We start from the raw sequence: 27,284 nt of genomic DNA, 5'->3' as shown, positions 1-27,284 counted from the left end.
TCCTCAAGAAGGTACCAGAACTCATTACAGATGGTTGTGAGCCACCATGTAGTCACTGGGAATTGAACTCAAGACCCTTGAAACAGCAGGCAGTGCTCTTAACCACGGAACCATCTCTCCAGCCCCCCTCCCCCCCCCCGTCAGAGGACCTGACCTGAGTTCAATTCCCAGCACCCACAAGGCAGCACACAACTGTAACCCCAGCTTCAGGAGATCTGGTACCTGCACCCTCCCCTCACATAGGCATACGTGCAGGCAAGACACCAATGCACACAAACGTAAATAAATTAAAAGAAAGAAAGAAAGAAACAAGAAAAGATCTAAAAAGCTGAGTGTAGTGGTGCACACCTTTAATCCCAGCTCTTGGGAGACAAAGGTTGGGGGATCTCTAAGAGTTTGAGGCCAGCCTGAGCTACATAGTGAGACCCTATCTCAATCCTATCCCTTCCCCCTCCTCCCCACACAAGAAAACACCTAAAAAGGCTCCCACAATGCCAGGGAAGCACCAGGCTCTTCAAAGTAGTAGAAGCAATGCTGCTTTTCCTTATGTACTTAGGCAATGCCTTCTCTGTTCCCAAGTGAGATTTGGGAGGCAGTCCTGGTCCAGAGCCCACTGGAGGTCCGTGGTCTTGGGTGTTAATGGGACTAGAGGTCTCAGATTTGCTGAAAGGCCACCCTGCTAGTCTAAGAGTCTCAGCCCACACAGCAAGCCTGCTCTTCCAGGATAACTGGCTGACAGTATCTAGAGACTACTTTCAAGCAAACCTTTCTTGTCCCCTTGTTCCCTGAAGCTTTCTTCCTGTCTCTGATGACCTACTTTCCCATTTCCTTCAGCAGTCCTGGGTGATGGTGAGCATCCTGACACCTAGCTCCCTTTATAGACTCCTTCCATTTTGTGTGCCTTACAAGTGCTTAACATAAACACGGTAAGAGCTAAGACACACACACTCTTGTTTACATTTAAGGGTGCTAACAAAGACATCTTACTCTGCACTCTTAAATGGGTGACATTCTTCAGGTACCCAAGAATCACTACTTAAGGATGTAAATGGACTACAAAGGCAGGATCAGCAGGGGCCTCCTGAAAGGGAAGGAGGGCAGGGCAGAGCCTAGGACTTAGGGGAGGCAGACCTGAAGACCAAGGGCCTGTCCCCCACCACACAGAAGGCTAGCTTAGAAGCCTCAGTAACAGAGAACTGACTTCTAAAAACACTGAATCTAGATGGTTGTAATTGACAAATTGTCTCAGGAATTTGGGTTTCTGGAGATGGATCCTAGAAAGGCACACTAAGGGCCTCAGAAGGAAGATGATGACTTCCCACCTAAAGATGGTCACCGTTTATGGTTTTAAGACACTTCTTTAAATATTTCTATTAGTCAATACATGATTTTCATATTCCTGACATGTACAAATATATAGACCTGCAAACCAAATTCTGACATAATTATGCCACGGGTCTTCCTCCATATCGCCTCAGTCTTCAGAAACAGTGCCAGGTGCTACTTGTCCAGCTACCGGCTACCCCTTCCCACTCCACTCCTGCTGCCACACACTTAAGGCGTTTCCAAGTTTCCCTAATGGAAACGACGGCAGCAGGAACTTCCAGCACGGCCACTGCATGGGGGTCAATATTATTCTAAGTTACATTTTATCACTTATTGTGTGTCTATGTGTGTGGGTGCATGTGTGCACAGTGCGTGTACAGGTCAGAGGGTCTCCCCGTCCAGCTTGTGAGTTCCAGGGGCTCAACTCAAGTTGCTAGGTTTGGAGGCCAGCACCTTTACCTGCTGAGCCCTCTTGTCATCCTAAGGGGCATTTTCTATTTTAGGATAGATTCACAGAATTCTAATTACTGGGGCAAATACTACAATCTGCCAAGCTGCTGTCCAGGAGAGCCGTGCCAACCAGAGAGCTGCTCACACACCTGCTTCGCTCTTCCTCACGCGGCTCTTGCCAGCAAAGGGAGCTACTGAGTAGAAACAACAAACAAACACGCCTGACTCCTCTGCCACTTGAACACAGCAATGGCCGGTTAGGGTGTTTAGGGGCGCGGGGGGAGGGGGTGGTCTGTGACAAGGTTTCACTCGGTAGCACAGGTTAGCCTTAAACCCGGAGCAATCCTCCTGCTTTTGCCTCCTGAGTGCTCGGATGACAGGTGTGAACCTGCATGCCTGACCTCCAAGTTCTGTTTTGTTTTTTATTCTTTAGAGATTAAATCTGTATTTAAAGAAATATGTGTATGCCGGGTGGTGGTGGTACAGCCTTTAATCCCAGCACTTGGGAGACAGAGGAAGGCGGATTTCAGTGAGTTTGAGGCCAGCTTAATCTACAAAAAGAGTTCCAGGATAGCTGAGATGGTTACACAGAGAAACCCTGTCTTGAAAAACCAAAAACAAACAAACAAACAAACAAAAAAGTGTATGCGTGTGGGTTTATGGGTAGTGAGCACATTTGTGCTGGTGCTCTCAGAGGCCAGAGGAGCCAGATGCCCTAGTACTGGAGTTACCAGTAGTTTTGTGCTGTCTAACATGGGTGCTGGAAACCAAACTTCAGGTCTTCTTCAAAAGGCATTCTTAACTGCTGAGCCATCTCTCTACCCCACCCCACCTTGGTTTAAAAGAACAAAACAAAACCATTTAGTAAGTAAGGTGTGAGAGTGTTTGGTTTTTGTCCCAGCACTTGGGGCTAAAGCAGGTGGTTCTCTTTGAGTTTGAGGTCATCCTGGTCTCTACAGACTTCCAAGCTAGCCAAGGCTAACTAGTGATACTGTCTAAAAATAAATAAAATTGAAACCAAAAAACCCCCCTATGGCCCTACCTCCTAGCCACCTAGTGTCACCTCTACCTCCTTCCTCTCCCTGTACTACTGTGAGCCAAGTAACGGATATGGGGTCAGTTCTCTGTAAATACTCTAGTATGCATCTGTAAAGACACGGGCTCTGCAAATAAAAAGCCAAACTGGGACAGACCTCATGTCTAGCAAACAGCAACTGTCCAGCATTAGCAGATGTCCAGCAGTCCTCAAATGCTACTTTGAAAAGAATAAGGACTGCTCACGCCATGATCCCACCAACTGTGGGCCTCCATCAGCCTGAGCTGGACCTCGCTTAAGCTTTGCTGAAGAGTGAACTCTGCTGGTTGAAGAGGTGAGAGAAGTTACTGTGCATTAGGCTCCCGTCCTGAGGTGGGTCTGCACTCACAGATGCCTTCCCAGGGCGCATGGACGTGCCTTACCCTTCCACAGGGAATGAGGCTGGGGTTTGGGCTTTTGGCAAGAGCCCACTGTACTGACGTGAGGGCCGCTGGTGCTCAGCACACTTGCACTGGTTTGTTTTACTGTCTTCCCGTTTCCACAAGGCTATGAAGCCTTGTAGGGAAGGGCTCTAGAGTTCATCTAAGCTGTAGAGGTGGGATTAGAGCCTTTTGAATTTCAGCTTGTTCTTGGGTGATGCTGTATCCAAACCAAGTCAGGTCTTGATTCTGTTGCTGGGAGGCTTGGACTCCTTGCACCTCTGAGTGAAGTACTTCTGTCGAGAGACAAGGCTGCCTCTTGCAGGGCTGGGAGGAGCCCAGCAGGCGATGCCAGATGTGCAGTACTGTGAAGGACGTGGAGGAAGGGCTCAGTAGGAGCTATGGCTCCTCAGCCTGAAGCCGCTGCCTCTGGAGTTTGTCAAGGTGCAAAGGTTTGAGGCCAGCTAGCAGCAAAGGAACCAGAACAACTGCCCAGGTCAATAAACTACCACTTGGGGCTTAGTTTCCCTCCTGCTGCCACACTCAAGGCTGTAGGGAAGCTACAGACCGTGGTGCTAAACTTCCAGGACAAATAAAATGGTGGGTCTCATGAACAAATTCTAGGCAGAAAGGACCTGCCGACCTGCAAGTCAGGGAAGATTAAAGCTGCCACAAGGCTGATCAGCCAGATATCACTGACCCCAGTGATGGGCATTTATTGTACAGAACAGGTCAAGGGCCTGTTCTTTTGCATGGACTTCCATTCCACAGGAAGTGTGACATAGGAGGAGTCAGTCTCTCATGCCCATCTGCTTAGCAGTGGGATGGAATGAGGAGGTGCTGGTTGAGAAATTTTAAAAAGCGCGTGGGGGGGGGAGGGCAGGGGGGAGGTGTAGGTTCTAATACTCATCGAGGGTGACAAAGCATCCTTCCAAGTGTGACATGGTGGAGTGGACACTAGCCATCAGTATGGAGCTGGGTGCACATTCTACAACGTGCCACCCAGTAAGCCAGATGCTCCCGTATGTGGAGAGTGCAGGTTTCTAGCATATCTGGATGCACCAGGTTGTAGTGACCTTGGGCTTTTGACGGACGGATACAGTACACTGCAGATGGGCCGTAGACATCTTTCCACACCCTGCCAAGGCTGCCATAGTCAGAAGCAAGATGTTCACTGACAGGGGCTATGGGTTGGTTCTTGGCAATGGCTATGGGGTGTCACAGATAAAAGCTAATGCCATCTGGTAATGAAGCATGCTTGCTGTTGCCAAGGTAACACTTTTCTATACTGAACAACACGGCTCCCGAGAGCTCGCTCACCACTTGTGGCAGTCGGTCCAGTGTAAGTAGCGCACTTGTAAAGACGGTCAAGGAAGCAATGCTTCCTGAGCAGGGCCTCCCTGCTGGCACTGCCAGTCTCCAATGGGTTAGCCGTGCTCTGGGTGGGTGGTAGTCACTAGCAGCTACCAGTCAAGCTGCATTCTCCTGAGAGGATCCTAGCTCACTGTGGTCAGGAATGTCACAGACAGGAGAGGAAGTGTGAGGAAAGCCAAGAAGGGAAGAAATATTGGTTCAGCTCTGTTACTGACAAAAACCCAATGGATTTGGTGGCTGGAGTGCTATCTCCCTGATGACCACCTCTTGGGAGCAGAGGTGACCAGCCACTCATGTGTGCAGTCTGTGCACAGCCAAAGCAGTTTGCGATGAGTAATATCTACGTGCAGGATTTGGGGGAGGCATGCTGACCACATGCCGAGGAACCCAGGCCAGATGGCCCCTGACCCAGCACAGTGCACGCGTGCCGGCGGTGAAGGGGACATCATAGGATTTGCTATTCCGACAGCTGGCTGTATTTCTGAGCCCTGCTCTGGGGAGAGGATGTCTTAACTTTAAAAAAAGCCACCACTCTTTAAAGCCATCCACGAATGCTTTTTCACACAAACAAGGTTGAAGCCTTAAGGGGCCTGCTGCAATCTAAGAAATGCTTTGAGGTGAAGAGGCAGAAAGGCAGGCACACACACACCTCTAGGGTGTTTAGGAGTCATTTTTCTCTTCACTATGATCCTAAGGAACTTCCTCCGGACTAATTTGGGAGGACTAGAATGAAGCGAAAGATACTGACTGGAGTTTATTTTTCACGAGTTGGATCCAGACACTGGTTTGGAGAACTGAATGACTGCAGAGGTTCTATCTCCACCTTGATCACCACTGTTTATCTCTTTAGGGATTTATTTTTATTTATGGGCATATGTGCCTGTGTGTTTGTATGCCATCTATGTGTAGATGCCTGTGAAGGCCAGGGAGGGAAAGGCTCAGGGTGGAGGTAGCTGTGCTCAGGGGTAGTCCCAGGGGTGCTCTAAGAGCACTCCTCTTAGGAAGGTTCTTAGGTGAGGAATGGAAAAAACACCAGGCAGGGCACCCAGGCTTTGCACAGCTCCTTGGGGCCTTCTCTTTGAATAACACACCTCTTTCCCTAAGGATGGGGCATGCTTGCATGGCGCCGTGCACTCCTCTAAGAACCCCAGAAGCAGCCCAGGCAGCTGTCTTATTTCCATTTTTAACAGAAGGAAGCTGAAGACTTTGAGTCCAAGGTCGTCGTTTTTCTGTGCAAGGCCAGGAGCTACCTCTTGTTGTTTCCTCGTATCTTGCCTGGCCCATGAATCCAAATGCCAGCAACAGTGACCACAGAGTCAGGAGTCACCTGACCCTCCAGCCTCTCAGCAATCTTCTCTGGCACTGTGCTAAGTATCTCTAAACCCTACCCCCTAGGAGTCCGGCTTCCCTCACCTATGGCTTTGTGATAAGACGCTAATAATGTACCCACTTTGTCTAATTTTAGTGCATCTGAAAAGCCAGCCTTCTGGATTCCACACAACTGCTGGGTATGTGCAGCCCTGCTAGAGTCATGCTGGGCAGAACTGTCCTCCAAACAGCAGCTTGGAAGCTGCAGCAGCAAGGGGCGTGAGGATGCTGAGTGTTGGCGGCTGCTTCTTTCTAGGAAACAGTGGGCTGGCTGGAGACGCAAACATCTGAACATGGCTGACTCTGAGAGGCTCAAGCACTGGCAAGGATGGGGTCAAGAGCATGGGCTGTCTGCTGTACTTTGCAAGATGGGAGTGTGGGATCTGTGAGGACAGGACAGCAAGCACATCTCCAGGGAACGTGAGGGCTGTGATTAGGAAACCAGAGCACACCGAGGACCAGCATAGGAAAGAACCAGGTCTGTCCACATTTCAGGGTGTGTTCACGAGAAGGACTCGGACATGCCTCTGATGGTAGAGCATCATGTCACAGATGGAGGGCAAATAAAGGAAGCGAAACTCAAACTGGGAGGAGACTCCTGCCCAGAAATTAGGTTTGAGACACAAAGTCAAACAGCTACAAGGGTGGCGGTGCTTTCTATTCTGCTGACAAGGACCAGGAAATGCAGGCAGGTAAAATAAGTCTGCTAACAAGACGGACAACAGTGTTCCCTCAGACTCCTGGGCAAATCCTGGCTCTGCCCCACGGGCAGTGTATCTGGGCAAGGTACCCTCCTTGGAAAATGGCCCACTTCTTTAGCCAGTTGACAGGAGGGGGGCACAAAGGTAGAAAGTGATTGCTAAGCAAAAGGCAAGGAGTCAGCTAGTCATTTTGTAGTGTCGTTCCTGCACAGAGTAAAGGCAAAGGAGCTATGCCGTTCAGATTCTGTTCTGCCACCAACAGAATGGTATGGCCAGGGAGAAGCCACCCAGCGAGCCCTGGCCTCCTCTTCAAGGTGGGGCCTCTGTGAGGACTGCAGTTAGTGCTACTGTCTCCCAGAGCCATGCCATGGTGGCAACTGCTATATTACTGTTGCCATTATTTTTAATAATTACTAAACACGCCATCTAATATGGTTTATTTCTCATCAGATGGCTCAGTCCATTGATAAGTAAACTGAATCATTTGCTAAGGAGCCATCAACATTAGCAGTTCGGATGCTCTAAACTTTCCTTAACTCTTGCCTCTCTAGAAAATCCACAGCTGCTCTGACTGCAGGGGATTTTATCGCGGGTTTCACAGAAAGCTTCATGGCAGAGTCACAGAATCCTTTTCACTTTGTATTACAGGCATAAAATTCCTCACAATCCTATCTGTCTTTCTCTCAACAACAGAAATGCAGAGGAGGAAGAGGACGGACCCTGCTTCCCCTGTGCTGCTAGGGATTATCAAAAGCAAATCCAGTCCACGTTAATGTTTAGATACAGACATGCACAGAGCCCTACCAGAAGGAGTGAGGATGGACATGGGCTAGCTGATGAAGAAGCAGCCCAATGATTTCTGACCATACTGCAAACAATGGGCGCTGCGGACAGCCTTGAAAGCAGTCCTTCCTTAGCACACGCCTTACGCCTGAACCTAGCACAGAGCATGACTGCCAGGCATCAGCCCTTCCCCGGTACTCTGTGTGGAGAACCCGACGAACTGGGTGGAGCAGTGGGATCAAGGGAACACAAGGTGGTCTGGCAGGGAAGGTTCTACTGGAACACATCCTGGTAGGCTGTGAATTTGCCTCTTTGCAGCAGAAGGCAGGAGTTGAAGGGAGAAAGGACAATGAGAGGAGAGGGGATGCGGAAAGGAGGCCGGAGAAACAGGCACAGACAACACAGCCCAGAACTACCTGGGAATGCAAATGTCTCGCCCTTGCGTTCCTTCCTCTGTCTACGTGTTATTATGTATAATGTGCAGACCAGGCATTAGCACCTACAAAGGTAAATGGCCAGACAGTTCATGGAGCTATCGGTCTAGTGGCAGATACCAGGCAGGTGAGAGATGAAGAGCCACTGGAGTTATGAAGGAAGTGAACAAAACAGCTTAAGGGGCTTGTTCAGGAAAGGATGGTGTGTGGAAAATGACATGAGTGACAAAGTGACAGATTAGCAGCTTGCTTGTACACTCATATTTATTAGGCACCCGAATTTGTCAAGATGGACGCACGCTCCGGGAGGCCCACTCCTGTGCTTGGACATTCCTGGAGGGCAGAGGAGGTGGTGGAGAAAAACTGCTCTGTACAGAATCAGAAGACAAGATGGCCAGGGGAAAGCATGGCCCGAGTTTCATTGAAGCTTCTTAAACCAAGGGCAGGGTAGAGCAAGAGGGGAGCAGGTGCAAAGATGGGGAGCAGACAGAGTCTCTGATGCAAAGCCTGCCTGCCTGCCTGCCTTTCTTCCTCCCGCCGAGACAGGGTTTCTCTGTGTTAATAGCACTGGCTGTCCTGGAACTTGCTTTCTAGACCAGGCTGGTCTTAAATTCACAGAGATCCACCTGCCTAAAAAGGAGTTGACTTCTGGGAGGCCAGGGATGCCTTGCATGGCTGATGTGTACAATATCTGCTTCATGGAGGGGTCATGGAAGCAAACGAGAACAGGGAGATGGCAGCTTCGCGCAGCACCAGTGTAGGGATGGGGCGATGCCACGGACTGACATGATTTAGGGCTGGAACAATGACTGGGTGGGTGCAGTGCTTGCTACACAAACAACAGGGACTGGAGTCTGGATCTCCAGCACCCACATAAATGCCAATCTGTAATCCCAGCATAAGAGAGGGGATCCTTGGAGCAAGCTGTCTAGTGAGACTAGCCAAACTGCGGCACCCTGGAGAGAAATAACAGATCCTGTTTTAAGACATAAGGCAGGAAGTAGTGAAGGAAGACACCCGACATCAACCTTGAACCTCCACCTTGAACCTCCACATTGTTTGTGAGTGTGCAAACATGCCCCCCCATCAACAAATACTGACATACGTTGCTGTTGGACTGAACACGAGGGAAACAGAGTTGTGAGTGTGGGCTCTTCCAGCCTCCATGTCGAGCCCCAGACAATCAGACGGTCTTGGGCAGTTACTGAGATGACAATGACAGGGAAGGATGGCTTCCCCGTGCAAAGGCGAAGTTACTTTTGAAATGACAAAGAGAAGCATGCTGAGGGGCAGTTCTGAGAATGGACTCAGGACAAAGAGCTAGAGAAAAATGCCACACCGCTTAAAGGATCCTAACAGCCCCCTCCCCCTTTCCCTGGGTAGCATTTGTGGAGCTGAAGGCTCACCTTAAAGTCAGTCTGGGTAACAGGGATGCTCTTTCCTGACTTAAAGGAGTGGTCCCCGTGATGGTGGGGACCAGGAAATGGTGGTCTCCGTGTAGACCTGCCAGTCCACTTAGAATGGTATGACAGTGCCCGCCGGGGCAAACCTGGCTTTGTTAAATTTCCATTTTTTTCTGTCAATACTGTTAGGCAGCACTTGGCGTTTTAATATTTTGTCTGTAAGATGTATGCCAACTTGACCTTGATGTAGAAAATTTTAATTCAAATCAATACATGGACAAGGTCACTTTAAAATCCAATTAATATGAATGGAAAAATGCCCCACAGTTTTGTGAGCTGAAACTAGGAACAGCTGTAAGTTAACAACTACAAAAGAGATATGTCACAGCCTAACCTGGACTCTTCTGGGTTGCATAATGCAGCTATCTGTGCCCTTAAATACATGTGGTAGTTTGGAATAAAAACATTTTACTTCTGTTTAAGGTGGCCTAAAATTAAGATGAATTTGTTTGAAGGTAAACATAAAATGTACCAAAAACTCTGAGTTCCTATAACCTGATTTAAAATAAATTAAAGCTGGTTTCACTCACCCTGTAGGACTCCCTGGAGAAATCTGAGCTCCACTCTAGTTCCGACGCTAGCACTTTACATTTATATAGAATGCAGAACTGTGTGCACTAGGCTGGACATGGGCAACACGGGGAAACCGAGGCATTGCACTTTAGATTTTTGTTTATCCCTATAAATATCATGCAACCAGGACTTTGAGTTGCCATTTCTACACCTGGATTTTAAACCTGGTTTTTGGTCTTTTGTTTGTGAGTGCTAGGCATCAAACCCAGGTCTCCCCACAAGCTCGGCAAGTCTTCTGGAAAGTACCACATCCCCAGTCCCGGAGCCTAATTAATGGGAGGGATTTACTTATTTTTGGTGCTGAGGTTTAAAGCCGGGTCGCAACATGCACCCCAGTACTGAGTTAAGCCCCAGAATAAGATGGGTACCAAGAATTAGAGATGTGACATAGCCAGGATCATCACTGGTCTCTGGTGTGCATCTGCTTCTCTCTTCCATTTGGAGCCTCAGCTTTTCTACACTTACGTCAGGTGGGGGCAGAGCACGAGTGACTAAGCATCCACCTAAGGGAGACAGAGCTGCGTCTGCCGCCAAGAACAACTAAGTTATGTAAGCCTGAGATGTGAAATCAGAGGTGCCAAGGAAACACCAGAAGCTTATTTCTCACTTTACTGCACGTCTGGATTTTCTGAAAGGCTGCTAAAGGGCTCAGAGCTGTGTGATGCAAGGAAAGCCCCACCACAGGGCAGGCCCAGTGGCAGAGGCAGGATGTGTGTGTTACCGCGTTGGGTGGGTGGGTGGGGGATGGTGGACGGGGATGCTTCCACCTGGCATGGCTGGCTAAGGTCGCGGACGACTGTACGGGGTGTCTGTTTCCCTCTACAGATTACCCTGCTGCAACAAATTAAAAGCAGCCAGCCCTCTGCAGCGAAGGACAAGCTGCTGCCTTGCATAATGCCTGCCTGCTCTGCCTCTCCTCCCTGGCCAGCATCACTCTGCAATCTCCTTCACTTGAAAATCATACCCACCAGCAGACTTCCATGGCCCCCATCTGCTGCTAGTATCAGTGCTCTTCACACACTCATTACTCTTTAATGACGCCTGTTTGTAAATAGCAAGACGGATGCAATTAAAGCACGAGAGGCTAAATAAACACACACTCTAATTAGGATCTTTACAAGAGGTTTTTTTTTTTTCATGTATAGACTGGAATTTACCTTTCATTAATCTAACTTAATTGCAATAGTGCACCAATAAAGAGTCAGCCCAAATTAAGTGCTCTAAATGATTTCCCCGTACTAAGGGTTAGCCAGGATCCTTCCTTTGGGTAACAAAGCCTCAGTTTGTGGGAAGAGGAACTAACTGGGGAATACAGTCATGGTGCACTGGGGAGGATTTCAGTAAGAAGGTACAGACCTCCTGCAACTACCAGAACTCGCTATTTCAGACGCCTGCTGTTAACGAAGTCGAGGCCACAGGTTCAAGGCAGGCTTGCCCTTCGTGTACCAACTCGCTCTGCTCAGCTCTAGGCAGCCAATCTCACTCCTAACGCCTGCCACCTTTCTAAGCCACAGAGAGTGAGGATTTGGAGCCGCTGGTTCAAATCCCTTTCTAAAACTATTTGCTTTGCAAGCAGGGCAGCAGATAGCCACACAAGTGAAGGACGTGCAGGAAAAAAAATCTCATGTTTAACCCTCGATTCTAGGAGTGGGAGGCCACAGACTCTGGGTAGCTAACTAGAATCCCATGGCACACAGTGTTAGAATCATCCAAAGACCTCTGAGCACCTAACAATTTACTCACACAGCAAATGCCAACTGTACCCTCCTAGGCAAGGCACTGTGGCGGGTCAGGAAAGTACCACAGGGAAACGTCGCCCACTTTAGAAGACACGTCGTCCTTTCCATATTTTCCTGCTCCTTCCCTAATCTTGGCTAGTCACTCACTTTGACACACAGAGGAGGCATGAAAAGGTTTAGTCCTCGCTTCACCCTTAAACTGGCAGTTGAAAAAACAAACCAAACCAACAAAATCAAAAACCTAAAACCCACCAAAAACAAATAAACAAACAACCACCACCCAAAGAGCTGCCAGAAGAACCAGCGTGTGTTTAGGGTAAGTTCTAAGCTAAGTGTTCTCGGTGATTTTCTGATCCAGGAGACAAATGCTTGTTACTAACGCTAAAGGAAGCAGGGACGGACATTCTTCACAACCGTGATGCTGGGAGCACACTCCATAACGAGGGGTCTCTACTGAGACAGGCCCAGGTGAAGTGTCTGCTCTGGAGCTAGAAGTGGTATACAAAACATTCTTCTTGTGAAGAGTCCGTGTGTGCAGCCGCTTCAGTCAAGGCTCTGAAAAGAGCTAAGCAAACGCTTGAGTTGTTTAGCTGGCGAGCGCCTCGGTGCACAGTACTGTACACGCTGGCATCCTTAGAGAGTATGCTGAGAGACCTACTGTGGGCATCACCACCACACTAGCACCAGGGAAGACGTTAACTTGCCTGTTTAGAGAGTCACTGGTTGCCGGGGTCCCACCAGACCTCATTCATGCCCACCTCATGCCCTGCACTGCAGGTAGAACTGGGCCTCACGCTTACTAGAGAGTCAGGGACCATAACCTTGGCCTCCAAGCAGCTGACTAATGGAGGCTCCAAGGACAGAAGACAGCTTCCTAACAGACTGTGGATAAAAACCCATCAACTCTCAGATGTCTAATCGCTCCCGGTTCAAGAACTTTCAGAGACTCGCTCTTAAATTCATTTTTATGGATGCATTCCAAGCCTCTGAGACCCCGGCTTCCTAGCACAGCAGCAGCAGCTCTCCCCTAACCACTCTGGAAGATCGTATATAAAAACAAAACGGGGCTAAAAAAAAAAAGCCCTCCATGTTAGCAAGCAGATGTCGAGGCCATTTGCAATTAATACGACCCACTTCCATACAATCAGACTGCTTAAAATTCCTGGAACTAGATGTAAAAGCTACAATGCAAATGTTCTGATTTTAATGAGAATGAATGGAAACTATAAAATCCCCTTTCCCTTTGAGGGTAGGTACAGTCTACATGTAAGTCCCAACTCAACACTAAATTTATCAACAAAACAATCATTTGATAAAGCCTGTGTGTAGGGAGAAAATAGAACTGGGAACGTCTCAAGTATTTTCAGAAAGCATTTCCTACCAAAATTAAATCTTATCAAAACCATCATTCTTTTAAGGAGAAAAAAAAAAACCAAAACCTCAACTCACTTCAACATGTTTCCGCCACTCACCCACGTTTTAGGAGATTTTGGTATGTCTTTGAACTCATGGTAACTTTTTACGGATAATGGCAAAGGGTGACAGAGGAGCCCAGGCTCCAGCGTTTCAAGGAGCTCGCTGCAAGTTTTGGCCGTACGGGACATGACCTTGCATCTGTCGTGGAAGCTCTTCACTTGCAGTTTCTCATCTGTAAACTGTGCTGACACCTTCTGTTGGGAGGGCGGGGGGCTGCCGTTAAAGGGCCAGACAGCATCCAGGCTTGTCAGTAGGAACTATATCAGAGAGTACTCAGGATGGGGCACAATCTTCCAGGGTAGGGCAGTGAGGCTTGCTTGTCCTCCTGTTTCTGCTCCCATGGTCTGTCTACTCACCTCTTTCTGGATATTCTGGTTAGACGGTCTCTGAGGACCCGTGCTCACTACAGGGCAGTGGCTTGCTTAGGGCTCCAGATCCTTTAATCCTACTAGTTATGGAGTGAAGCTGATGCTTTTAACTAGTACCCACGGATAGGGCTGTAGCCAGTGGGGAGTAATGGCCTAGAGTGTGTGAAGTCAGGGTCGATTCGTATGCCACAGAAACTAAAGAAAACACCAAAGACAAACCAAACAGCACCCAAGGCAATCTGAAGGTCCTCCCTGGAGAGTGGGGTGGCACTAGCCCTGAGTTCCATCTCTGGCACTAGAACCCAGTAGCATTCGGTGAGCTGTGGGCATGGTGCCCACATCAGTTGCTGCTGAACTGGACAGCGGATGAACTTTATCCTTGTAGCATTTGCCTTCCTTTGAGCACTCAGAGTCTCTCACCAGCACGCACAGTTCTGAACTTGCAAACACAACAAGAACAGGACAGAACTGGGTGCAATCTTCCTTTCCTAGGTGGAAGTGGGTAAAGAACATGATCAACGTACACTACACAGATGCCTGAAATGTCACAATGAAATGCATCCCTTCTACAACTAGGATCTGGTGATACAACTGAAAGTCAAAGAGAATTCTCTCGGGGTGGGCTTCCAGCTGAGGACGCCATGGGAAGATGTGCTCAAGAATGAGAGTAGAAAGGCAGGGACCAAAACGCTGGCCCTCCTTGGTCTTTTGTGACCACCATGTGCCCCATAGAAATCAACCATTCAGAAATTAGGCAATAAGGAACAAAACCAACATGGCAACACCTCAAGACACTGAGATTCTTGAATCTTGGTCTCAGGAGCATCACAAAGATGAGAGTCACATAGCAGAGCAGATAGCACACGCTGGCAGCCAGACTGGCCCAGGCCTGTGCTTTGGGAGGTGCAGAGGCAAGTGCTCTGCCTTCTGGGAAGTGCACAGTTCTCAGGTCTGGTGTGGGATCCCAATGAAAAAGAGCACATTCTTTCACTTCAGATACGCTTGGTGGGTACCCTGCAGTGACAGGCACTGTGTGGTAGATGGAACCATTGCTCAGAGGTTGCATTCAAGTGAGCAGAAACTGACAGTATGCTGAGGTACCGGCAACATGGGAGGGCGAGTCAGGTGGGTTTGGAAGGAGACCCCCCCATAGAGTAGGAGGTCAGCAGTGTCTCTGGACAGAGAAGGAGACCCCCCCCCCATAGAGTAGGAGGTCAGCAGTCTCTGGGCAGAGAAGGAGACCCCCCCATAGAGTAGGAGGTCAGCAGTCTCTGGGCAGAGAAGGAGACCCCCCCATAGAGTAGGAGGTCAGCAGTCTCTGGGCAGAGAAGCAACAGTTCATGAGCAGCACTGCAGCTGCAGTGCAGAGACCAACAGGGCAGAGGCGAGAATCAAGGCGCCATGAGACTGCAAAAGCCAGGGAAGGAAAGATGGCAGCTGGTGCTGGGCTACTGCTAGAAGACGAACATGTCCATGCAGTGTCTGGCAAGGGCGCTGTTTACAAAGGAAGTGTCTCTGAGCTGCGCTTAGGATCACAGTGATGTGGTAAATGTGTGCAGAAAGGAGAGGTATGAGATGTCAAGATCTTCAGTAGGTACCTAGTAGACTCCTGACACCCTATGCTTCCCACGGCTGGTTCATATTCTGTGCATACCAACCCCAAGAGGCAGGACTGTCATCATCTCTGTCTTACAGAAGCACTAAGGTAGATACAGTCGCAAGTAGACACCAGGTGCATGCATGCCTAGAGAGGGCCAACCAAGCACCTAAACCCAGGTGGGTTGGTTCTCCAGAGCCTGTGTGTGCTATAGTTCCTACCATCCATGCTGTGGGTACGGCTGCTGTTCTGACTACAGACAGCACAGTTAGTATAACTAATTCTAATTAAAGTCCCACACGATATAGCTAACAAGGCCACAGGCCATCCTGGTGCAGATTCATACTCATCCTTTAATCCAGCTGTCAACAGCTGGACTATGCACAGCCCTAGGGTTGAAACCAAGCAAATGCTACCTCATTCTGTGGATCCAATGAGATTAATGGGAGGAAAAGCCACATGTGTAGATTGGGATTAAGGAATAAAGTAAACTGTCAAGATGCACTGCTTCAAAATGGGCTGAAGATTTAATACAGTCCTGAAGGTCTCGACTGTTTACAAGCTTGGTCTATGCAGTGTGAATTTGGGCTAATGAGATTCACCTGCTGTGTATAAATCTGAATCAAGACAACCCGATCATCTGAAGAGCAGCCTGGACTCCCATGCTAACAGCTTCCAACACAGCTCTGCCTCTGGAAGCATGAGGCATTCTTGCAGCATATTATAGACTGTTGTGGGTGTTGAACAACATGGCTCCATTGGGCCAAATACAAACTCTGAGGGCCCAGACTACCTACTGCTCAATACTGTTGTTTTCTAACAAGCCCAACAACAATAGTCCAGGCTGTTTCTTTGTGCTGTGGAAGGATGTCCCAGGAGAACCCTTCTTTGTAAAGGTCCTGGGTTCAGTAGCAAGGGCTATTATGGAAGGCTAAGTACAGATAAGGAACACAACAGATGCTCACAGGCAGATCTCAGCCCTTCCCCTTTAGGGCCATCATAAAGGATGTGCACAGAGGTACTCAGACTGCAGATACTGTCAAATTGAGCTTTAAAGCAGGACAACTCTTTTAAGATCAGCTCGTGCCTCATCTATACACAGTACATTCCATCAGTACAGGTGGATGAAGGGCTAGAGGAGCAGAGGGAGGAGGGACTACCCAACCAAAAGGTAAATGAAAGATAGTAGGGAGCACAGCCCTATCTTAGAGAATGCACAGTGGCTCTGCCAGGGGCACAGGTGGGGAAGGAGGCCACAGGCAGAGGAAACAGCAGGTACACATCACAGAAGCAGGCAGTTACCAAGAAGCCAGCGGAGAAGAAAGAATGTTGCTTGTTGCAATAAATGCAGGGAACTCTTGGCATTCAGCAGGCTGCCCCTCCTGCAAGACACTGGTCTGCTTTGTACAAGGAAGAATTGTCTCCTTCAAGATGGAGCAACAGAAGAGAGCATGGCCAGGCAGGAGGGAAGAGGAGGAGATGAGCTTGAAAAGGTAAACTGAGGCCAAGGTGTCAGAATAACGCCAGCATCTCGAAGGAGGAGGCTTTCTTCTGCACACCACTGGGGCCGGAGGACAGAGACTCTGGTGAAAGACGGAGAGTAGTGTCTAGAGAAAAGGAGACCAGGAGGCTAAGGAAAGAGCAGAGGCGAGAGCCTGGGGACAGACCAGGCATAGTCAAGACAGGCAGAGTGCTAAGGAGATGCCTGAGGTGGGACAGGCAGCTTGTGGGGAACAGTGTGCTGCTGGAGAGGAGGGGCTGGGCTATCGTTCAGAGGCTGATCAATAAACATTTGTTACAGGACAAGGGGACACACTGAAACAGAATAAGGCCAAATTGGGGGCAGAGTTTAAGATAAGTTATCTGGCTTGAAAACTGGCCCAACATTTACTACAGAATAAATCAAACTAGACAGCCGGAGACAAACACACAGTTAAGGGCGGGAGGGCACTTTTCTGACTGGGGAATGCACAGCTTCACCTTGCTTCAAAAAGGCCAACGCTAGCTGTTTCTACCACACATCAATTTCACATAATATACACAAACACTTAGGGAGTAACACCCACCACTCTTCCCTGGGTATTGGAATTGCCTTCTCCAACACTGAAATTCACCCTACAAATGCCAGCCTAAGGAGGCAGACCTGCTGGGGAGGTGGAATCAGAGTCCCAGCTCCTTGGGTCACAGCAACTGAAACACATAGGTGGAGCGGCTGTAGGGTTTATAGGGCACCATTGGGAACGCTGAGGCTGATGACTGCTGGCAAAGGGATCAGCCTTTGTGGCAAAGGAGACAGCCTGCCTAACCAGGCTGTCATCAATTTAGTCAGTGTTCTGAGGGGGTTTTAGGACACAGGTACACGGCACATCTGTGGAGGGCTGTCCTGTAACTAAGGAAGCTAGAGACATAATGGGGAGAGAGCAGCTTTTGGGGAATCAAGAAAAAGCATAAAGTACTCAAAGAAATTAGGAAACAAAACCAAGCCCAAACCATTTGATCCCTGACTGAATTTGACTTAATGTCAGAGCCAGGAGCTCCGAGACGCATGGTGCATTCTCTGAGCTGCCAACCCGTGATGAGGCAATGGTGACAGCCTCCATTCTCCACCCGCCAGCTTGTTTGGCATCTTCTACACGGCCGCCATGTTTGAGTGTAGCATTCACAATGCCTGATCTGTAGGCCTCTTGAAAGTCACCCAAAAGAAGCATGAATGCTCAAAGAGATGAAAGAAAGCAGGGGGAGGGAATGGGAGCTGTTCTGGGAGGCAGCAGAGATTCCAGTGAGGACTCAGCTCCAGAACTTTCCCTAGGAGTGAATTGCCTCTAGAAAGACCCACAGGACGCCGTCTCACAGTGAGGTCAGTCCTTACCCCTTAGGAGCTCACAGGTCAAGTGAGAGCCATTTCAGAGCAGGAGGAGTGGGTAATGCCCATGAAACAGCTGTACAGAGCTCTGTTAACTCTACAGACCCAAAGTCAGCAGCCTTCAAAACAGCTAAATGTGGTATGGCTGCATATCCCCACAGAAGCATGGAACAGATTTTAGCTCAGAGATGTCAGAACTACAGGTGTCCATAAAGCTTCCTGAGACTATGGTCTCTTTTTAAGGTCCCCTCCCCTCCCCCACCAAGTTGGTTTTTTTTTTTTTTTTAATCATTTGCTCAGTCCTCAGTTCCTCTCTGCCTGAGAGCAGTGGTGGAGCAAGCAATGACATATGCCTGAAGACTTACTAAGATGGTAGCCCAACTTCCCACTGCCCCTAGATTAAAGCTCTCTCTCCTCAGAGCTACTATGAAGTCACAATGATGCCTCTCAATACTTCCTCCATTTCATCAGGCAGACTCACAGATGAGGACTGTACTCTGCGGGTTATGATGAGTGATGCCATTATTCTGGTACCCTGTAGTCCCAGGTGTGGCTAGTGAGGGCCTCTTCAAAATGATATCTATGCTCACTGACACTCTACGCCCCATCATTCTCTGGGCACTCCCCCTACTTTCTGGCACAGCTAGAAGCACCAGGCTCATCTTGTACTGTTCTTAGCTACTTACTCAAAGGATTTCTGCTAGCAAGACTGGAGTTCAGAGACCAAGATGGGGAAGACAGAGGTGCTCATTGTCTTTGGGCTCTAATTTAGACCTTCTAAGCAGACAGGGTTGGGGCACACCTGCAAGCATGCACACACGGACACACCAGCATTTCTGCTTACACTAACACTCTCAGTTGCCATGAGACACCAAGTATTTACTGTGGCTTTGTTTCCACATTGGCAGCTTCTCTCTCTCTCTCTCTCTCTCTCTCTCTCTCTCTCTCTCTCTCTCTCTCTCTCCCTCCCTCCCTCCCCCTATCTATCTATCTATCTATCTATCTATCTATCTATCTATCTATCTACTACCTACCTATCTATCTACTACCTACCTATCTATCTACTACCTATCTATCTACTACCTACCTACCTATCTATCTATCTATCTATCTATCTATCTATCTATCTATCTATCTATCTATCTATCTATCTATCTGAGCTTGGCTTCTATGGCTCCTGTTTCTACATGTGCTCTATCCTACATACTTGGAGTTCTGGACATACCAATCCTGACCTCTGTGAAGCCAGACACCAACTATACTGCATGATTTAGTTCACAGTTATTATAGCACTCAACCAAAAGGTTGGGTCAAAACCCCACATTCAAAGGTTCTAGAGTTCCTTTTCTACTTTCTTCCCTGCTCTTCAAGGAGTGAACACATTATCTGACTGAAATATCCTTAGCTTTAATTCTATTTGCATTCTTTTTGGTTAAAAACAAAAGCAAAAAGATAAACAGTCTAGTCTGGCCTCAATCCCAGAAGCTCCAGAGTCACTCTGCCCGACTCATCACGCGTCCGTCGCACCCATTTCCACACCTCTCACTCTCTCCTAAACAGACCGCTTTGTGTCTAACCCTCCATGTGTGTCTGCCCCCTAAGAATGGGCAGGTAATGGATGTCTTCTCTCTCCATACAAAGAGGAGCCTTATTGAGAAAAGCATTTGCTTTTCTCATGCTTTTCTCTTTAAATAACACTCTGCCCAGGAAGTCGCTTCACATGGGTCACAGGTCTTTCTCTCATCTTTTCAAAGACAAAAGCCTAAGTAGTGTAGCTCTGTTGTGTGGCTGTTTCATGATCTCCTCAGTCGTCCTCTGCGTGTGCGGGTTATCCTAAGATCCTCAGTCTCAAACAAGCCGTGATGAACAGCTGCACATGTGTGCTTCCAAATTGCTGGAAGGAGTCTGCAGGGCCACCTCCTAATATAAGTCCCTGGGCAAAGGCAAATGCAGACACAGTTTTGCAGACACTGGACACTGTGAAGGTCCTTACTCCAGGTGGCCCATGTGGCCATCAGCAGTGATAAGAGGCCTGTTCCCTTGCCTCCACAGACCGCAGGGGAGGCTTGTTCAGTTCTGCTAATCTAGCAGAAAAGACAGCCCTCAATGTAGTTTTAATCTGCATCTCTCTGGGGATGAGGTTGGACATCTTTTTATCTATTTAAATACTGGGTGTGTTAATGGTCTCTGCATTTTAGATCCCATTTTTAATATTTTCTACTTTGTTTTTAAAATTAGCAAAATGATTTCAAAGACATTATCTCTGCACTTAGGACACACTTGCTACATACATTCCCCAGATGTCTTGGTTTGCTAAGACCTTTTTTTTTTTTTTTTTTGGTTATATGAAGTTACTTTCCTTTCTGTGACTGTGGTCCACTGACTAGAGATGTTGCCGGTACCATTTGCTTGGTTTCCACACCAGCCTTGGTCTATTTCAGTCTTCTGGTTGTCTACCTGTAAGCCAGGGCCATACTTTTTGACTCCTAGAGTGTTTTAAGACTTCTACGTGTACTTTCAGGAACACAGGCCTTGCTCTCCCAGCACCTCCCCTTTTTAGTTGTTCCTATTCTTTTATGCGTACTTCTTTTTTCCCCATGAGCTTCAGTGGCACTTTGGAAGAGCCTGTTAACATGTGTACTAATTCACATGTTTAGTGTTTCCGGGTACTCCCTCCCGATTTCCCTCCTTTATCTCTGCTTTGTGACAATATCTCATAGATAGCTCAGATTCCCCTGCCTCCTCCTGAATGCTAGGATGGCATGTAAGTAACATGCCGATTTTTCTTTTCCTTTGATGTTGGTGATGGAACCAGGACGTCATTCATGCTGGGAAAGTGCTCTACCACTAAGCCGTCTCCCTTTATTTTCTTATTAGCTCTGTAGTTCTCACGCGCACCTTTGTGTTTCTGCATGCTAAAGCCTTCAGACCCCATTTCCTCACGCGTCGCTTTAGCTTTTCCCCCCTTTTATTGAAAACAGACTTTTTCTCACATAATATATCCCGATTATGGTTTCCCTCACTCTACTCTTCCCAGTTCCTCCTCTCCTCCCCTTCCATCCAGAGCTACTCCCTTAGTGTCTCCCATTAGAAAACAAACAGGCTTCTAAGAGATTAAGATACAATATAATAAAACAAAAGTCATCACACCAAAGCTGGAGAAAACAAGCAATCAGAAGAAAAAGAGCCCAAGAAAAGGCACAAGAAGTAGAAACCCACTCTCTTGTACACTCAGGAATCTCATAAAAACACTGAACTGGAAAGACATAATTTGCCGTTTGTTTCTTAGTATCTAACAGTATCCTTGATTCCACTGATTGCACACACAAAAATCAGTACACTTATTTCATCTGCATCTTTTTGGACCCCTCACTGTGAGACTGAACACAATGCTTATAGGTTCTCTCTCTGCCCTCATGACCACTTTGCTTGTTTCTTGCTCAGCATGCCCTGGGCTAATCAGTCTACTTTCTCTTGGCTGGGGAAGCTCAGCCTCCAACAGATGCTCCAGACAGGCTCACAGGTGCAGAATCCTGAAGCAGTCAAATGCGCTCTCTTTGGCCTCGATGCTTGAAAGAACACATGTGTCCTTGACTCTTCTTTGAAAACTGTTGTCTTGCGTTTTTTATCTGCACTCATTTATGTGCGCTACATGCAAACGGGAGGTCAGAAGGTGGTGCTGGAATTGAAGCTGGATTTATGTGTGATCGTAAGCTCTTCGACATGGGTTCTGGGAACTGAACTTAAGTCCTCTACAAGAGCAGCAAGCATTCTCAATTGATGGGCCAGCCCTTGTTGGTTTTCTTTTTAAGATTCATTTTTATTATTCTGAATTATGTACATGTGTATCTACATGAGTGCACATGTGTATGTGTGAGCATGCACATGTGAAGATGCGTGTGTGTGCATGTGCAGGTGCTGCAGAGATCAGAGAGGTCAGACCCTGTAGGAGCAGAAAGCACCCTAACTGCTGCGCGGCCTCTTGAGCCCTTTGCTGTTTCCAGCAATGTAATGCAGTTGACTGTTTGGGGCTGTTAAGTTACTTGAGTTCTTGCTCGGAAGTCCTGAGATATTTATCTTTGCAGCATGACTCCTGGAGTAGATTGACTTGGTAGTTTCTAGTAAACTAAGACAAGTTCCCTGTGGCCCCTATTAGTGCTTAGAATCAGACCTAGGCTTTACTTTCTGGATTTTCTTAGCTTCACACACTGGTTCTATCCCATGATGGTCTCCCCACAACTCTGACAAATGCATGTGTAATGATTCATACATGGTCTCTTAGCCCCTGCTCCATCCCAGTCATTTTTCCAACTCCTTTGGTCACCTTCTCTTTATTCTCTCGGCTGTCTGCCTTTCCCTGGGGCTTGTTATTAAATTTTACTTGAATATAATTTTATTTGTACCTCTGAATTCAGACTTAACATTTCTGTGATAATGTTCTCATTTCCCTGAGTATAGTCAGTGTTCAGTTCTTTATGCTTGAAGGGTTTCTTTGTTCATCTTACTGAATGCTTGTTGAGGATACTAAAGCCAGTTTTGAGGGCAGTGTTCTGGTCTTCTGCTCTGTGGTATCTGTTTTCTTAGAGGCTAGGGGAGGTTTATCTCAGCAGTATTTTAGTATGAAATTTTCAAACATCAAAAACATTGAAAGAATTATAGAATAAACTCCCCTATACCTGTGACCTAGGTTCCACAACATTGTTAGGCTTATCATGTGCACCCACCCATTTATTTGTCCACAACCTGCTGCTCCAACTTGTGCCTGATACACTTGAAAACATAGCACACACCTTCCCTAGACCTTTAGGCAGCCCAGCTAAGTAGAAGTCAATGGTCATTAAAAAACCATTTAGATAAAATTTGCCCATAATTGCAATGTGCACAATTCTCTAAAATTGACAAGTGCAGAATTTAGATGATTCTTCATCGTGAAGAGTTTCTCATCCTTCCCTGCCAATGCCGTCTCTTCCCTTCTAGTAAACATTGCTCTAGAACTTTCTTAGATGCAGTATAGTATGTTTCATTGCGAAGGCCAGTTTCCACAGTGGAAAAGGGGACAGGGACACATAGACAATAGCTCAGTGGAATCGTTTGCTTTTCCTACTTGCCAACTGATAAAAAGCACCTGAGTGTGGGCATTCTGGCTATATTTGTGGTGAGCTTTGTGGCTTCTGTGTTCATGGTTTCTATACTCTGTGGCAGACATTTGAAGAGATTGGGTGTGCACAGTCACCTGTAATATTTTATGAGTAAAGAGAGATTGTTTAAGAAAAAAATGATCAAAATGAACAAAAGTTCTTCGTCTACTCATCTTTTTTCATTTTTGGTGGTTGAGGGATATTTAAGCAAACTTCACATATCATATTTCTGCTGTCCTTTGCCAGTGCTGGTCAGTCCCCCAGCCATCTCCCTTTCTCTGTCCATCTCCTGGCTACAGAATTAACTGGAAGAATGTCCCAAGTTCTCGTGGTTTTATTTCACATCAAGGGCTCAGTCACTGATAAATTTCTAGTCATGAGATCAGTCTGGTCTATTATTTGATACTCTTATTAAGATCTTGTGGTCTTCCCATCTTCTGCAGTCTGATCTCAAACTCCTGGCCTTCAGCAATGCTCTGGTGGCAGTCTCCTTGGTAGTGACACAGCACAGCACTCAGCCTTTCTTCTCAAAGCAGCAGTTCTCATCATTCGGCCCCAGGACCTCTTTCTACTGAAAATGGCTGAGGATCTCCAAAAGCTGTTGCATCTATGGGATGGAGCTATCAGTCCTTACTGCAATAGAGAACGAACGGAGGCCAGTCTGAAGGACAACAGCACATGGTCCTGAGAGCTTGGCATGCCAATGTGCCCCAGCATTAGGAGCCTGAAGAACTCCACTGTGGACATGTGGATCAGTGAGGAGCAGGAAGAGAGGAAGACCTCCATCTTCCTTAGAAGCAGTTTGACCTCATGGCCCCAGGGGAGGGCTCTGCAGCTTCCTGCCCTCAGATCACAATTTGGGAATGACTGCCTGAAAGAATGAAGTTTTAGAAGCAAACATCTTTAGGGCCCGAGTTGAAACTGTCTTTCTGTAAAAGTGGAGCAAAACAACTGGGGAGATGGCATATTGTGTAAAGTGTTTGCTGCACAACCACAGAGACTTAAGTTCGGATCCCAACACCTGTATCTAGGTGAGGCAGTGTGCACCTACAATCCCAGCACTGGGTGGTGGGAACAGTTGGATTGAGGGCTTGCTGGCCAGGAAGTCTGGCTCCAGACTCACTCAGAGAACCTGTTTTAAAAATAAGGCAGAACCTGAGCGTGGTACTGTGCACCTTTAATTCCAGCTCCCAGAAGGCAGAGGCAGGCAGAGCTCTGTGAGCTGGAGGCTAGCCAGGGATGCATAGTAAGATCCTGCCTCAAATAAAGTAGAGATGTAATCAGGGAAGACACTCAATGTCACCTCTGGTTTCTACAGGTGCACATATGCATACTTCCCACACACTAAAAATACAGACACACAAGAGAAATACAAAGACTATTTCTTCGTACAAGGCTTGTAAATGGGATCTTAGTGATTAAAGCATTAACAAAGAACTCCCATAATATTCGATGCGGTAACAAATGTGCTCAAACTCAGGTTTTGATGGCTCCAGCAACCACTGCTGGTGCAGCACAGAAATATGGCAGGGGTGGCCTTCAAGAGTGTCTGATGGACAGTAAAAACTAAGGCCTCAGCCTTTAGTGTTCTGGGAAAATCCGATATTCTGAGCTGCTGGCGGGTACAAATTAATGCAACTGTCTGGAAAACACATCGGCGATGTGTGTCTGAGCCAGGCTGCCCAACCTCCACCTTGAGTTAGGTGGGCTGTGCCTGCTCAGTGCAGGAGAGCACACGTAGCAGAATCTCTGGCTTCTACCCACTCAGATGCCAGCATAAAATCATCTTAAAAATACTGCCAGGCACTGTCACACACCCCTTGGGAGGCAATAAGAACCCCTGCCCTAATATACATACAAGTAATATTATACAGTCTGAGCAGGCTTCTTTACATACTTAGGAATAAACACACACACACACACACACACACACACACACACACACACACACACACACCTCACAATAATTAAAGAGGTCATGGAGTTGAAAGAGAACAGGGGATTGGTCGTATATTGGAGAGTTTGGAGGGAAGAAGGGAAAACAGAAATGATGTAATTATATTATAACAAAAATGATTTAAAACAAAAAACAAATACTCTGCTACAGCAAGCCAGTCCACGGTGAGAAGCAGAGCAGACACCAGGCGAGAGGAAACAAGGTAATCCTTTAGGCCATCAGGACCCAAAACAAGGGCCAAGAATGCTCTGAGCTGAATTGTTTATAAAAAAAAATAAATCAGAAACAAATCAAATGACCACTAATAGAAAAATAACAGAATATTTCCTATCAGAAAATGAATAAACCAACAATTTGAATAAAATGTACTAAACAAAAAAGGCTGAGTGAAAAAGTAGTCCTTAGCTGGGAGGTGGTGGTGCATGCCTTTAATCCCACCACTCGGGAGGCAGAGACAGGTGGATCTCTGTGAGTTCGAGGCCAGCCTGGTCCACAAGAGCTAGTTCCAGGACAGGCAGGCACCAAAGCTACAGAGAAACCTTGTCTCAACTCCCCACCCCTTCTCCCCAAAAAAAAGAAAAAGAAAAAAGAAAAATTAGTCCTTAAAGACAATATATAATAGCTTCCAAGTACACTGAATTAAAAATGGGAAAATGAAAAATTATACTTAGTAATACAAATAAAACCCCTTGAGGAATGATGAGCAAGGGAGGGAGAACTGACACGTGCTGCAGATTATATGTCAGCGGTGGCAGGGTTTATATTACTAAAGATTTTAAAACATTAAAAAAATTTATCTACGTGTATGTGTGTCTGGATCTGTGCACATGAGTGCAGGTACCAGAGGAGACCAGAAGATGGTGCTGGAGGCCCTGGAGCTGGAGCTACAAGTGGTTGTGAGCTCCCCAATGTGAGTGTTAGGCACAGACCTCTCATCCTTTTGAAGAACAGCAAGCACTAAGCACCTCAATATTATTAAATAGATATGAAAGGATCATACGTAGATCAGCAATAGCACGTCATCAATCAAAGATTGGGATAAAACCAAATTACAAAAACTTTACAACCAAAAAAAAAAAACACCAACAACTATTCACGAAAAAAAAATATATTTTTGGCAAGGCTGGAGAGACGGTTCAGTGATTAAGAGAACTGACTGTTCTTCTAGAGATTCTAAGTTCAATTCCTGGCAAATTTGAGGTGGCTCACAACCATCTGTAATGAGATCTAGTGCCCTCTTCTGGCCCAGCAGGCAGAACGCTGTGTGTATAATAAATCTTTTTTAAAAACAACAACAACAACAACAACAACAACAACAAAAACCTTTATAACCTTCTGAGCCCTATCCCAGCCTGAGAGGCTAATAAGCCTGGCCTCTGGACTCGGGTGGTTCCCGTCATCCGTCTCTTCCCGGCCTCCTGTACTCCAGTCATCCCCTGATGAATCTCTTTACCTGAGTTGCCTCCCTTGGACCTTGCTTTACTACACCTGGGTGGGTCTGGTCTTAGTTCCCAGCACATTGTCCACTCCCCCCCCCCCCCCCCCCCGGCACCACTCTTTCCCACGTTCCCAGTCCACTTCTGCCCCTTAACCTTGTTAACAGACATAAGGCAGCAGTGGCTGGCTCCCCTCCTACTTTCTACACTGCAATGGAACCCTGGAAGTGTGAGGACTCCAACTCTCAGGTCTGTCCCCTTCGAATGGTAGGAATCGCTTCTGCAGCACAGCTCATGTATCAATCTGACACCAGGGCAGGGATGCACCAAAGGGCCAAAGGGCTGGGCTTCCAGGGAACTCTGACGGTTGCTTTTTTTTTTTTTTTTTACAAGCTACCCTGGAAGTTTCTCTTAGATCCATTTGTAGGGTCAGAGCTGCTGGGTGCAGGGCAGTGGTTCTCATGGTGATGTGGGCGGGTTGTCGCCTCTCTAGGAGTTTAATGTATTTCTCAAAATGTACTCCACAGCTCCAGCTGCTCTTGGGGTAACATGGAATGGAGAGTTAGGGTTCTGCCTAGAGCAACCAACTCAGGATTTCTGAGCAGCCTGAAAGGAATATGCATCGTGGGAAATTACCCATTGATTCTGAGGACCACTCAGGTATGAAATCTACTGAACTCAGTGAAGAAATCCAAGTGGCAGCAGAGCGGCAGTTCAGTTGCTAGTGAGCTTCCCGAGGACTCCGCCAACCAGGCAGTGAGATGGGATAACGTGCCCCGTGGT

At 47.3% G+C, this 27,284-nt stretch overlaps 1 protein-coding gene across 2 annotated transcripts in view; it reads right to left on the bottom strand.

Annotated features, from left to right (window-relative positions):
- Window positions 1-27,284, bottom strand: part of Med27 (mediator complex subunit 27) — a 181,422-nt gene that overhangs the window by 27,268 nt on the left and 126,870 nt on the right. The window lies entirely within an intron of this gene.

Source organism: Arvicola amphibius, chromosome 7, assembly GCF_903992535.2.
Source record: "Arvicola amphibius chromosome 7, mArvAmp1.2, whole genome shotgun sequence".
NCBI lineage: Eukaryota > Metazoa > Chordata > Mammalia > Rodentia > Cricetidae > Arvicola > Arvicola amphibius.
The sequence above is the reverse complement of the archived record's forward strand: the minus strand, read 5'-3'. Positions and strand labels throughout refer to the sequence as shown.